Source organism: Delphinus delphis, chromosome 4, assembly GCF_949987515.2.
Source record: "Delphinus delphis chromosome 4, mDelDel1.2, whole genome shotgun sequence".
In the NCBI taxonomy this organism is placed as follows: domain Eukaryota; kingdom Metazoa; phylum Chordata; class Mammalia; order Artiodactyla; family Delphinidae; genus Delphinus; species Delphinus delphis.
In genome coordinates this window covers 84400004-84411746 of record NC_082686.1, presented here as the reverse complement: position 1 = coordinate 84411746, position 11743 = coordinate 84400004, and positions in this window count along the sequence as shown.

Genomic DNA, 11743 nt, shown 5'->3' with positions numbered 1-11743 from the left:
GGGGGGCGGGTCATAGATGAAGTAAGAGAAAAAGGGGAAGGCTGCTGAGATCAGAGCCACTTAAGGAGTCTGCGCATGGAAGTGGTGTGATCTGAGCAGCCTTAGAATCCTTCCAGCAGTTGTGTGGAGAGCAGACTCGTGAGTAGGCTACTGCAGTAATCCAGGTGAAAGGTCTGGGTGGCCTGGACCAGTTTGAGACAGAGGTTCACAGGTTGGTTTCTTTTTTCCTCTCATATGACTTGGATTACAATAATTTTATCACAGTCTTCTGTAGATGCTATATTTCACTGTCTTCTGGATTTCATGGTTCAAAGGAAAAGAACACGGCCAGTCTGACTCTTTTTACTTTTTTACATAACTTGTTCTTTCTGTTTGGAAGATTGCAAGACTTTCCTGATTATCCTTGAACTAAGATTTCCAGTGAAGCAGGCTAAAGACATACTCAGCGGGGGTGCCAGAGGACAGAGCTGGATTGTCAAATCAGGTTCAGAAGAACCCAAAGCTGTGGACAGGAAAACTATTGGAAGCCCTGGACCTGAGCACATAGGCAAATGGGTTAGGGGTAGAAAGTCAGCTTTCAAATGAAGTTATTCCTGGGGCCTGCTTTACCTGCTGCAGGGTGGCTGCCCTTCCCCCACCAGCCTCAGCTCAAATCAATTAACCCTAGATCCCAGCCTCCAAGCTGGACTAACATCCTTGGTCCTATGTTTTTACTATCACTTTCCTTTGCCAACAAAACAGAAAACACAAAAATGTGGTCAGAATTATATTTGGAGATAATTTCATTGGCCACATATGTTGTCAACATTTAATTTCTATATGCCTACTTTCATCTCTATTCATAAGCATCTGTTCTAGATACTTACTTCACACTTAGATCTACGTATCTATTCACGTATATCTGTGGCCCTGAAAGAACTTGGATATATTTATTCAAATGTATAAGTAGAAATTCTGCTTTATTTAGATGCATTTCTTGATTTTTTTAATTTCCTATTTGGCTAAAAGCTGAGTTCATATCTATAAAAAGTTAGTCTCATTTTGGATGTAGGCAGGGAAGAGCCTTGAAGAAAGTATTTATGCCTTGGGCTATTTGGTGGGAGGAGGAAAGGGGATGAGCAGGGAAGCCTGATTGAATACAGGGTAAGTGAGACAAGGCTCCTCCATCTACTGTGGAGGGTGTGTTAGAGCAGAGGCTCCAGGAAAAATCAAGAAATGAGCAGGGTGGGGCTTCCCTGGTAGAGCAGCGGTTGAGAGTCCGAGGGGACATGGGTCCCCGTGAGCCATGGTCGCTGAGCCTGCGCGTCCGGAGCCTGTGCTCCGCAACGGGAGAGGCCACAACAGTGAGAGGCCCGCGTACCGCAAAAAAAAAAAAAAAAAAAAAGAACTGTAAGAAGAAATGAGCAGGTATGTAATAGGAGATCACTGCAGGAAAGCAAAGGATAACATTTGATAATGATCCACAAAAAGATAAATGTGCAACAAAGACAAATAAGTTCTTAATTTATTCTGTGTGTCCTTCCCTCCTCTGGCTCCTCAGGTTACTGGGATACATCCTGCTCCCATACTTTCCCTGTAGCCCAGTCACCACATTTTCTTTCCCATCCATTCTAAACACATCTTCATCTGCTATTTCTGTGTTTTCAGGTGAAGAAATACTTCAATGCATGTAATGTGCAGCCTAGATGGTGCATATGCAATTTTGGATGAAGCTAACTGACCAAGGGACACCAGGAGGGACACGGAAACCTAGAGAAGTAAGTGGGCAACATGCCCAGGGAGTGGACAGAAGACGAAAATGAACAAAATCCAAAGAACCACCTGGAGAACAGATGGGGAACAGGGACCAGAATGCTCTCCCCAGATGAAATGGAAACAGGCAGGCTGTCCAAAGATTTGAGGGACAGGGAGAGTGAGCAATGCAGAGGGAATAGTAACCAATGAACTCCTCTCCTAGAGAATGAATCTAAAGCAGGTCCAGGCAGAATGGGGAGCTTCCGTTTCAAGTTTATAATATGCTCAATGGGTTCTGCTGGGAAATCTCAAAGGATGACACCATTTTCAACCTTATAATACCCTTCTTCTTCAATGAGGGTATTTGTTTTTAAGAATACAAATACAATAGAATATTCATGGTGGAGAGTTTTTGATGGTAAAATGGTATCCCAGAGGATATGTTCTGGTGCTGCATTGTCACCTTCTGCAGAACTTTCTCCCTCTCTCTTCATTCTTCATTAGGTTGGAATTGGGATAAAAGAGCAGAATGGGTCATAAGGTCCTGTTCCAAGTAATTAGAGAGTTTCTTCTTTTATCTAAATGTGCCTTGTTAAAGTATATCAGTGTCAGCCAGGTTAATTGGAACTTTAATGCATAATTGATGTTAATTTATGGCCCTTTTTGTTCCAGGATGCTACTGCAGACCGTAAAGTCAGGATACAGTTTTCTTGTTATTAATTATATACAGAAAGCCAATATCCCCTTTGAGAAGAGACCCATGTCATCTGTAGCTTGTTACAGTGTGTCAGTCATAGGTCACTTTTACTGTGTAGGTCCTCCCTAAATTCCATATTACTCCATAATAACAATACATTAATCACAGTAAGTGAAAATTGGAGTTTTGAGCTAAGGCTCATGAGTACTGTATGTTAAAATGTTTAACATACAATGCTAAAGATGTATTATACCTCCATGGGCTCAATGTATTCCACAGGCCATGGAATCCTAGTTTCATTTTGGAAATCAGTACACCACCTTTAACCAAAAATGTTTCCATAAATATAAAGGCAATAATACTGCCCTAACTGAGGCTGCCGTGAATATAGAATGCCAGATGAAAACTATGAAATCAGAATTTCCCTGCAGAGTTTCCATTTCAAGTCTAATAATTCTTGTTAATCACTTTTTTTGGAGACAGAGGGAGAAAAATGGTACGTCCCAAATCCACTAAAAAGCTCTACTTCTTCCACTGTGAGAACTAATGCTAACTTAAGAATTCTGTAGACAGAAATACAAGATCATGCAAGAACTGTAAGCCACATAAACCCATATGTTGTCCAAAGGGCCATAATCAAAATCCTGAATTCGGAATTGAGAAAAGGGCTAAGTCCAGTATATGAATTGCTTGACAAATAGCAGTCCTAGATTTGTTGATGGTTAAAACATGCTAAATTTGCCAACTTTGCCTAGTGACTCTACCATTTTGAAAGAGTGAAGAATGAGTGACTTCACATAAATCGAATGTACTGGGTTGTTTTCTGATATGTCACCATGTTTTGTTCAACTTAATGCTACCACCATGTGATCAGATATGACATAATATGAGAAACAGCAAGGGTGTTTCACAATGGAACATGACACAACATGATGTGTCAAGTTTCTTTTGAACCTTTCTTGGGATCCGGTATCAGCCAAAAGGAGGTCATTTTAATTATCAGATGATTAATTAATTAGATAATTAATTGTCAGAGGTAGATGAATCCAAAGACAATGTGGTTCTTTACATGCGTGTTTGTACACAGAGGGAAAAGTGACAATTTAAAGCATGTCTACTAAATGAAAAACTAAAGTTTAAGGATTTCAATTATTTTTTTATTGAAGTAACATTCATAATAGCTACTATTTATTGTGTTATGTGAAGCATGCTCAGAAATAGAGAATCTTTCTTACCCTCAAAGGGCTGATATTCAAGTTGGAAACACAAAGCCTTGCCCCAAGAAACTGGACATTTAGAGAGTGCTTACTAAAAATATTTTTAAGTTAGTGAAGGAAAAATTCTAAGGCAACAAATAAAAAAATATGAACTATATTATACCATAGTACTTTGCCAATGTTTGCTTTTTTAGGGGAAGTTACCATATTCCAGAAACAAGGGTGACTGGCACAGCAATAGTTCTTTTAAAACATAGAATTGAAACTCCAGTATCAAACACTCAAAATTTGAGTTAGGTATAAACCAAAAAAATTAGGATCCTATGTGAAACTTCAATAAATCAGTGTTTTAAATTTATTTTATTTATTTATTTTTGGCTGTGTTGGGTCTTGTTGCTGCGTGCCGGCCCTCTCTAGTTGAGGCGAGCGGGGGCTACTCCTCGTTGCACTGCGCAGGCTTCTCATTGCAGCAGCTTCTCCCACCGCGGAGCACAGGCTCTAGGCGCGCGGGCTTCAGCAACTGTGGCACACAGGCTCAGCAGCCGTGGCTCGCGGGCTCCAGAGCACAGGCTAAGCAGTTGTGGCGCATGGGCTTAGTTGCTCTGCGGCATGTGGGATCTTCCCAGACCAGGGCTCAAACCCATGTCCCCTGCATTGGCAGGTGGATTCCCAACCACTGAGCCACCAGGGAAGCCCAAATCAGTGTTTTAAAGTTACTGTCTACTTTTTACTTTTCTGCTGAAAGCAGAGATTCAGGACATAACAAACATTCAATTTTGTTACCAAACCAAACTTTGGTCCACTTGCCCAATGCACAGCAAAGCCAATCTACTGACACCAGGTTGTGGTGAAGCAAAGTGTAGCATTTATTGCAAGGTGACAAGCAAGGAGAAGGGGCAGCTAATGCTCAAAAGACCGGAACTTCCTAATGGTTTTTAGGGATGGGTTTTTAAAGACAAAGTGAGGATGAGGGTCATGGGGAATGTGATCAGTTCATGCAATCTTCTGATTGGTGTGTGGTGAGGTAACCAGGTGAGGTCACAGAGATTGATCACGTTATCAGTCTTCAGGCTCCAGCCAGTCTGGGGGCTACGTGCTCATGGTCATCATTCTCTGTCTGGTTGGGGTCTGGTTTCTGTAAAACAACTGAGGAATGTGCATTAGACTTTATCACCTTTAAAATGGAACTGAGAGTCCTTGAGGCTGATTTACTGTTTAAGTTATGGTTATTTCTCTGCCTGACTGACCTATCTTTATTTCTATATTCCTTAGCTTCTCCAGTCATCCACTGCTAGGGCCTGTTTCTTTCTCTCTCTACTCATGGAGGGCATAGAAGGCCACAGTATATTTCCACAGTCTTTTTCTTCATCACTGATAAGCAGAACACGCACTGGGGTTCTGTCACGAGGAAGGCCTCTACATAGGTCTGCTCAGTTTCAGTTTCACATTTTTATCTAAGAAAGAATATCTTACCTATGGGACACCTAAGTTCCCATCTCTCTTGCTTCCAGGAAGAGCTAGAGAATCGTATAACCTTAATGTAAGAGGCTGCCAATATTGTGAGATATGTTATACATATTTTTATTTTTTTTATTGTTTTTGAACAATTAATGGCAATTAATACATCATGCAGAATCATTGTCAAATATATTTCTTAAGCACCTGTTTGCATGGGATTCTGTCCTAGGCATTATACAAAACAAAATAAGCATGTAGTTAATATCTGCAATTTAAGATGTAAATTGCTTTTCATTATTCTAAATTAATAAGAACTTTTTGTTTAATCCCCCCCCCCAACATTTGTAATTAGCTTCATTGACCTTTCTGGGCCTCAGTCTCCTCACCTGCAAAACAAGGATATACTACCCACTCACCGAGCCCAATGATTACCAACAACTTCTCTAAATCATGTGTGCTGTTTTTTTTAATCATACTATGTTAAAAATCAAAGATTATCAGAATGTTAGGAGGGTTTTTAGAAAAGAAAAGATCTGTAGTGTGCTCTAGTTGACTCAAAATACTAAGAGCTCCCAGGCCTTCATTTCCATATAACAGAAGCCATTGTAATTTATTGGCTTTTTAGAATGCTTTTCAAAACAGTATTATGCTTGATATCCTTTCCTTCGCACCCACTCCCAATCCATCAATAAGTTCTGAGTGTCCTATCTCCAAAACATACCTAGAATGTATGCATTCTCTCCATGTCTAGCACCACCTCCCTATCCAGGTTCTCATCATCTCCCACTGAGAATGACTGCAGTGGTCTCTTCAGGTCAGCATTGCCCCATGCAGCCCATCCCCCACACTGCTGCAAGAGTGATGTGTTTTCAATAGATCTCAGTGGGTTGGTCCAAGCTCCTTCATTCTCAGTTGACCATTTTACTACTTATTTCACCAAGAAAATAAAATCAAATTAAACAGAAATTCCACAGGGTTTTGCCACCATGTCTAGCCATAAACTTGTGTACACACTCAACCATTCTGCCTTCCTTCCCGTTACTCCAGATGACTTGTTTCTGTTGCTATCTAAAGACAACCCTTCCACTTGTCTTCTAGATCCCATTCCTTCTTACCTACTTGATGACATTGCACCAATTATTCTCTCCTCTCCAGTATCATCAGTTTTTCCTTCTCTATTGGATCATTTCCATTAACAAACAAACAGTATAATCTATCACACCGTAAAAAAATTATCCCTAAACCTTACCCACGCACCTCCCTAAACCACTACTCCCTCCACATTGAACTTCTCCCCTGAACTTTAGATTCGTGTGTTCAACTCTCCATGTAACACCACCACATGGACGTCTAAAAGGCATCTCAAAGGTAACATACCCAAACTGAGCTCCTAATCTACCCCCATACCTATTCTTTTTCCAGTCTTCCTCATCTCAGTGAATGGTAACTCCATCCTTCCAGCTGCTCAAATCAAAAATCTTGCCTCCTCTCTTTGTCTCATCAGCAAATCTCTCGCCATTTCACTGCACCTACTTCTGGACTTCTTTTCATCAACCGTACTGCTACTACCCTCGTCTAAGCTACCAACCTCTATTTTCTAAATTACTGCCATAGCCTTCTAATCAGCCTCCCTACTACTTTCATTCTGTCACCCTTCAATCTATTCTCAACACAGCAGGCAGAGTAATCCTTTAAATGTAAGGTAGATGATGCCTCTCCCTGCTCAAAAATCTGCAATGACTCCCCATCTCATGAAAAGTGACATTCAGAGTCCTTATAATGGTGTAATGTTCCCTACATGACCTAAGCTTCAGCTACCTCTCTGACCTCATCACCTTTTATTCTCCTCTTTATGCATCTCACTCCAACTATACTGGTCTCCTAGTATTTCATAAACATGCCAAGAATGCTTCTGCCTCAGGATCTTTGCACTTGTTCTTCCCTCTGCATGGAAAATTCACCCTCTAAATATCCTCAAGACCCACTTTCTCACCTCCTTCAGGTCTTTGCCCAAATTCACCTCTCAGTGAGAACTTCACTGGTTCCCTGCATGAAATTGCACTTCCCCCAACCCCACAAAACAGACATTCTGTTTCTTCCTGCTCTGCTTTATTTTCCTCTACAGCAACTACATCATCTAACATACTCAATGTTAGCTTCATGAGAACAGGGAGATTCTTGTCTGTTTTCTTCACTACTGTACCCTCATGCCTAGAATAGTGCCTCAGAAAGTATTAAGGAAATGAGTGAAAGTTTGTTCTAAAAGCTAAATGCCTAGTGTTGATGAAGGTACAGGGCAACACCTACTCTCATATTCTGCTGATTAAAATATAAATTTTAACAACTTTCTGGTGGCCAATTAGTAAGGATCCAAAATCCTAAAAACATAGATACTATTCAACTGAGCAACTATACTTTTATGATCGAACCAACAAAATTCTCACAGATATCTGGGGGGAAAGTTTGTATAAGAATGCTTATTGCAGGACTCTCTGCAACAGCAAAAAAATTGGAAACAATCATAAAGATCAAACAGAAGAGATTTGGTAGGATAAACTACAGTACAGTACATTTATACAATAGAATTTTATTCATCTAGTCTTGATTAGCTTTCAGAAGATTATATAATGATGTACAAAGCTGTTAACAATAGGTACAATATGATAAAATCAAATTTTGTGAAATAAAAATATATACAGAGAAAATGATTGAGAGTAGATATCTCTGTTTATCTCTGGATTATGGAATTATGCATCATTTTATTTCCTTTTGTTTGTCTATATTTTCTTTCTCTTTTTTATTGAGGTATAGTTGCTTTACAATGTTGTATAAGTTTTTGGTATACAGCACAGTGATTCAGATATATATATATATATACATGCATATATATATATCTTCTTCATATTCTTTTCCATTATGGTTTATTATAGGATATTGAATATAGTTCCCTGTACAATACAGTAAGACCTTGCTGTTTACTATTTTATACATAGTAGTTTGTATCTGCTAATCTCAAGCTCCTTATTTATCCTTCTCACACCGCCTTTCCCCCTTGGTAACCATAAGTTTGTTTTCTAACTCTGTGAGTCTGTTTCTGTTTCATAAATAAGTTCATTTGTGTCATAGTTTAGATTCCACATATAAGTGATATCATATGGTATTTGTCTTTCTCTTTCTGACTTACTTCACTTAATATGATAGTCTCTAGGTCCATCCATGTTGCTGCAAATGGCATTATTTCATTCTTTTTTATGGCTGAGTAATATTCCATTGTGTATATATACCACATCTTCTTTATCCATTCATCTGTTGATGGACATTTAGGTTGCTTCCATGTCTTGGCTATTTTAAATAGTGCTGCTATGAACATTGGAGATTGTTATCTTTTTGAATTAGAGTTTTCTCCAAATATATATGACCAGGAGTGGGATTGCTGGATCATATGGCAACTCTATTTTTAGTTTTTTGAGGAACCTCCATACTGGTTTCCATAGTGGCTGCACCAATTTACATTCCCACCAACAGTGTAGGAGGATTTGTTTTTCTGTATTTTCTTAACTGGCTGTAATGAATAGGTATCACTACTATAATAAGAAAATGACCTAGTGACAATAGTCAACATTTACTGAGCATTAACAATATGCCAAATACTTTATATATACCATCTCATTTAATTCTCAAAGAGACATTTTGAGGTATTGTCTTAGTCATTTTGGGCTGCTATAACAAAAATAGCATAGACTGGATAGCTTATAAACAACAGAAATTTGTTTTTCACAATTCTGGAGTCTGGGAAGTCCAAGAATAAGGCACAAATCTGGTGTCTAATGAGAGCCTGCTTAGTGTTTCATCAACATCTCACTGTGTTCTCACATGGCTGAAGGTGAGGAGGCGCTCTCTGGGGTCTCTTTTATAAGGACATGAATCCCATTCATGAGGGCTTCACCTTCATGAGTTCATCACCTCCCAAAGGCCCCACCTCCAAATACTTTCATATTAGGGTTTAATTCAACATATGAATTTGGAGTGATGTGATTTCAACATCACCCCTTAGTCTTTACTTAGTGTAAGCTGGGACAGAATATCACAAAAGATTACCATAAACATCTCAGGACCTACATAAGCACTTCTATGGTTAGGGCTAACGAATTAGGAGACTCCAGAATTACAACCATATAAATAGAATATGAAAAAGTGAAAAGTATTTTTAGTGTATCAACTAAAGGTTCACTTTTTTTGAGATCTTTATCATCACTGAGTAAGATAGCAAATGTGGGAAATAGATAAAAGACTCATGGAGGAACCAAGATGGCAGAGTAGAAGGACGTGCTCTCACTCCCTCTTGTGAGAACACCAGAATCACAACTAGCTACTGAACAATCATTGACAGGAAGACACTGGGACTCACCAAAAAAGATACCCAACACCCAAAGACAAAGGAGAAGCCACAATGAGATGTTGGTGAATCAAAAAAAGATCTTGCTGTGGAGGGCAGACAGCAGAAGCAAGAAAAACTACAATCCTGCAGCCTGTGGAACAAAAACCACATGCACAGAAAGATAGACAAGATGAAAAGGCAGAGGGCTATGTATCAGATGAAGGAACAAGATAAAACCCCAGCAAAACAACTAAATGAAGTGGGGATAGGCAACCTTCCAGAAAAAGAATTCAGCATAATGATAATGAAGATGATCCAGGACCTCGGAAAAAGAATGGGGGCAAAGATCGAGAAGATTCAAGAAATGTTTAACAAAGACCTAGAAGAATTAAAGAACAAACAAACAGCAGTGAACAATACAATAACTGAAATGAAAACTACACTAGAAGGATTCAACAGCAGAATAACTGAGGCAGAAGAATGGATTAGTGACCCGAAGACAGAATGGTGGAATTCACTGCTGCAAAACAGAATAAAGAAAAAAGAATGAAAAGAAATGAAGACAGCCTAAGAGACCTTTGGGACAACATTAAATGCAACAATATTTGCATTTTAGGGGTCCCAGAAGGAAAAGAGAGAGAGAAAGGACCAGATAAAATATTTAAAGAGATTATAGTCGAAAACTTCCCTAACACGGGAAAGTAAATAGCCACCCAGGTCCAGGAAGCACAGAGAGTCCCATACAGGATAAACCCAAGGAGAAACATGCCGAGACACATAGTAATCAGTTTGGCAAAAATTAAAGACAAAGAAAAATTATTGAAAGCAGCAAGGGAAAAATGACAAATAACATACAAGGGAACTCTTATAAGGTTAACAGCTGATTTCTCAGCAGAAACTCTACAAGCCAGAAGGGAATGGCATGATATACTTAAGGTGATGAAAGGGAAGAACCTACAACCAAGATTACTCTACCCAGCAAGGATCTCATTCAGCTTTGATGGACAAATCAAAAGCTTTACAGACAAGCAAAAGCTAAGACAATTCAGCACCACCAAACCAGCTCTGCAACAAATGCTAAAGGAACTTCTCTAAGTGGAAAACACAAGAGAAGAAAAGGACTTACAAAAATAAACACAAAACAATTAAGAAAATGGTCATAGGAACATACATATCGATAATTACCTTAAACGTGAATGGCTTCAAAGCTCCAACCAAAAGACACAGGCTTGCTGAATGGATACAAAAGCAAAACCCAAATATATGTTGTCTACAAGAGATGCACTTCAGACCTAGGCACACATTCAGACTGAAAGTGAAGGAATGGAAAAAGATATTCCATGAAAATGGAAACCAAAAGAAAGCTGGAGTAGCAATACTCATATCAGATAAAATAGACTTTAAAATAAAGAATGTTACAAGAGACAAGGAAGGACACTACATAATGATTAAGGGATCAATCCAAGAAGAAGATATAACAATTATAAATATATATGCACCCAACATAGGAGCACCTCAATACATAAGGCAACTGCTAACAGCTGTAAAAGAGGAAATCGACAGTAACACAATAATAGTGGGGGACTTTAACACCTCACTTACACCAATGGACAGATCATCCAAAATGAAAATTAATAAGGAAACAGAAGCTTTAAATGACACAATAGACCAGATAGATTTAATTGATATTTAGAGGACATTCCATCCCCAAACAGCAGATTACACTTTCTTCTCAAGTGCACACGGAACATTCTCCAGGATAGATGACATCTTCGGTCACAATTCAAGCCTCAGTAAACTTAAGAAAATTGAAATCATATCAAGCATCTTTTCTGACAAAATGCCATGAGATTAGAAATCATTACAGGGAGAAAAACTTAAAAAACACAAACACATGGAGGCTAAACAATACATTACTAAATAACCAAGAGATCACAGAAGAAATCAAAGAGGAAATCAAAAATTACCTAGAGACAAATGACAATGAAAACACGACAATCTAAAACCTATGGGATGCAGCAAAAGCAGTTCTAAGAGTCAAGTTTATAGCTATACAAGCCTACCTCAAGAAATAAGAAAAATCTCAAATAAACAATCTAACCTTACACTTAAAGAAACTAGAGAAAGAAGAACAAACAAAACCCAAAGTTATCAGATGGAAAGAAATCATAAAGATCAGAGCAGAAATAAATGAAATAGAAACTAAGAAAGCAATAGCAAAGATCAGTAAAACTAAAAGTTGGTTCTTTGAGAAGATAA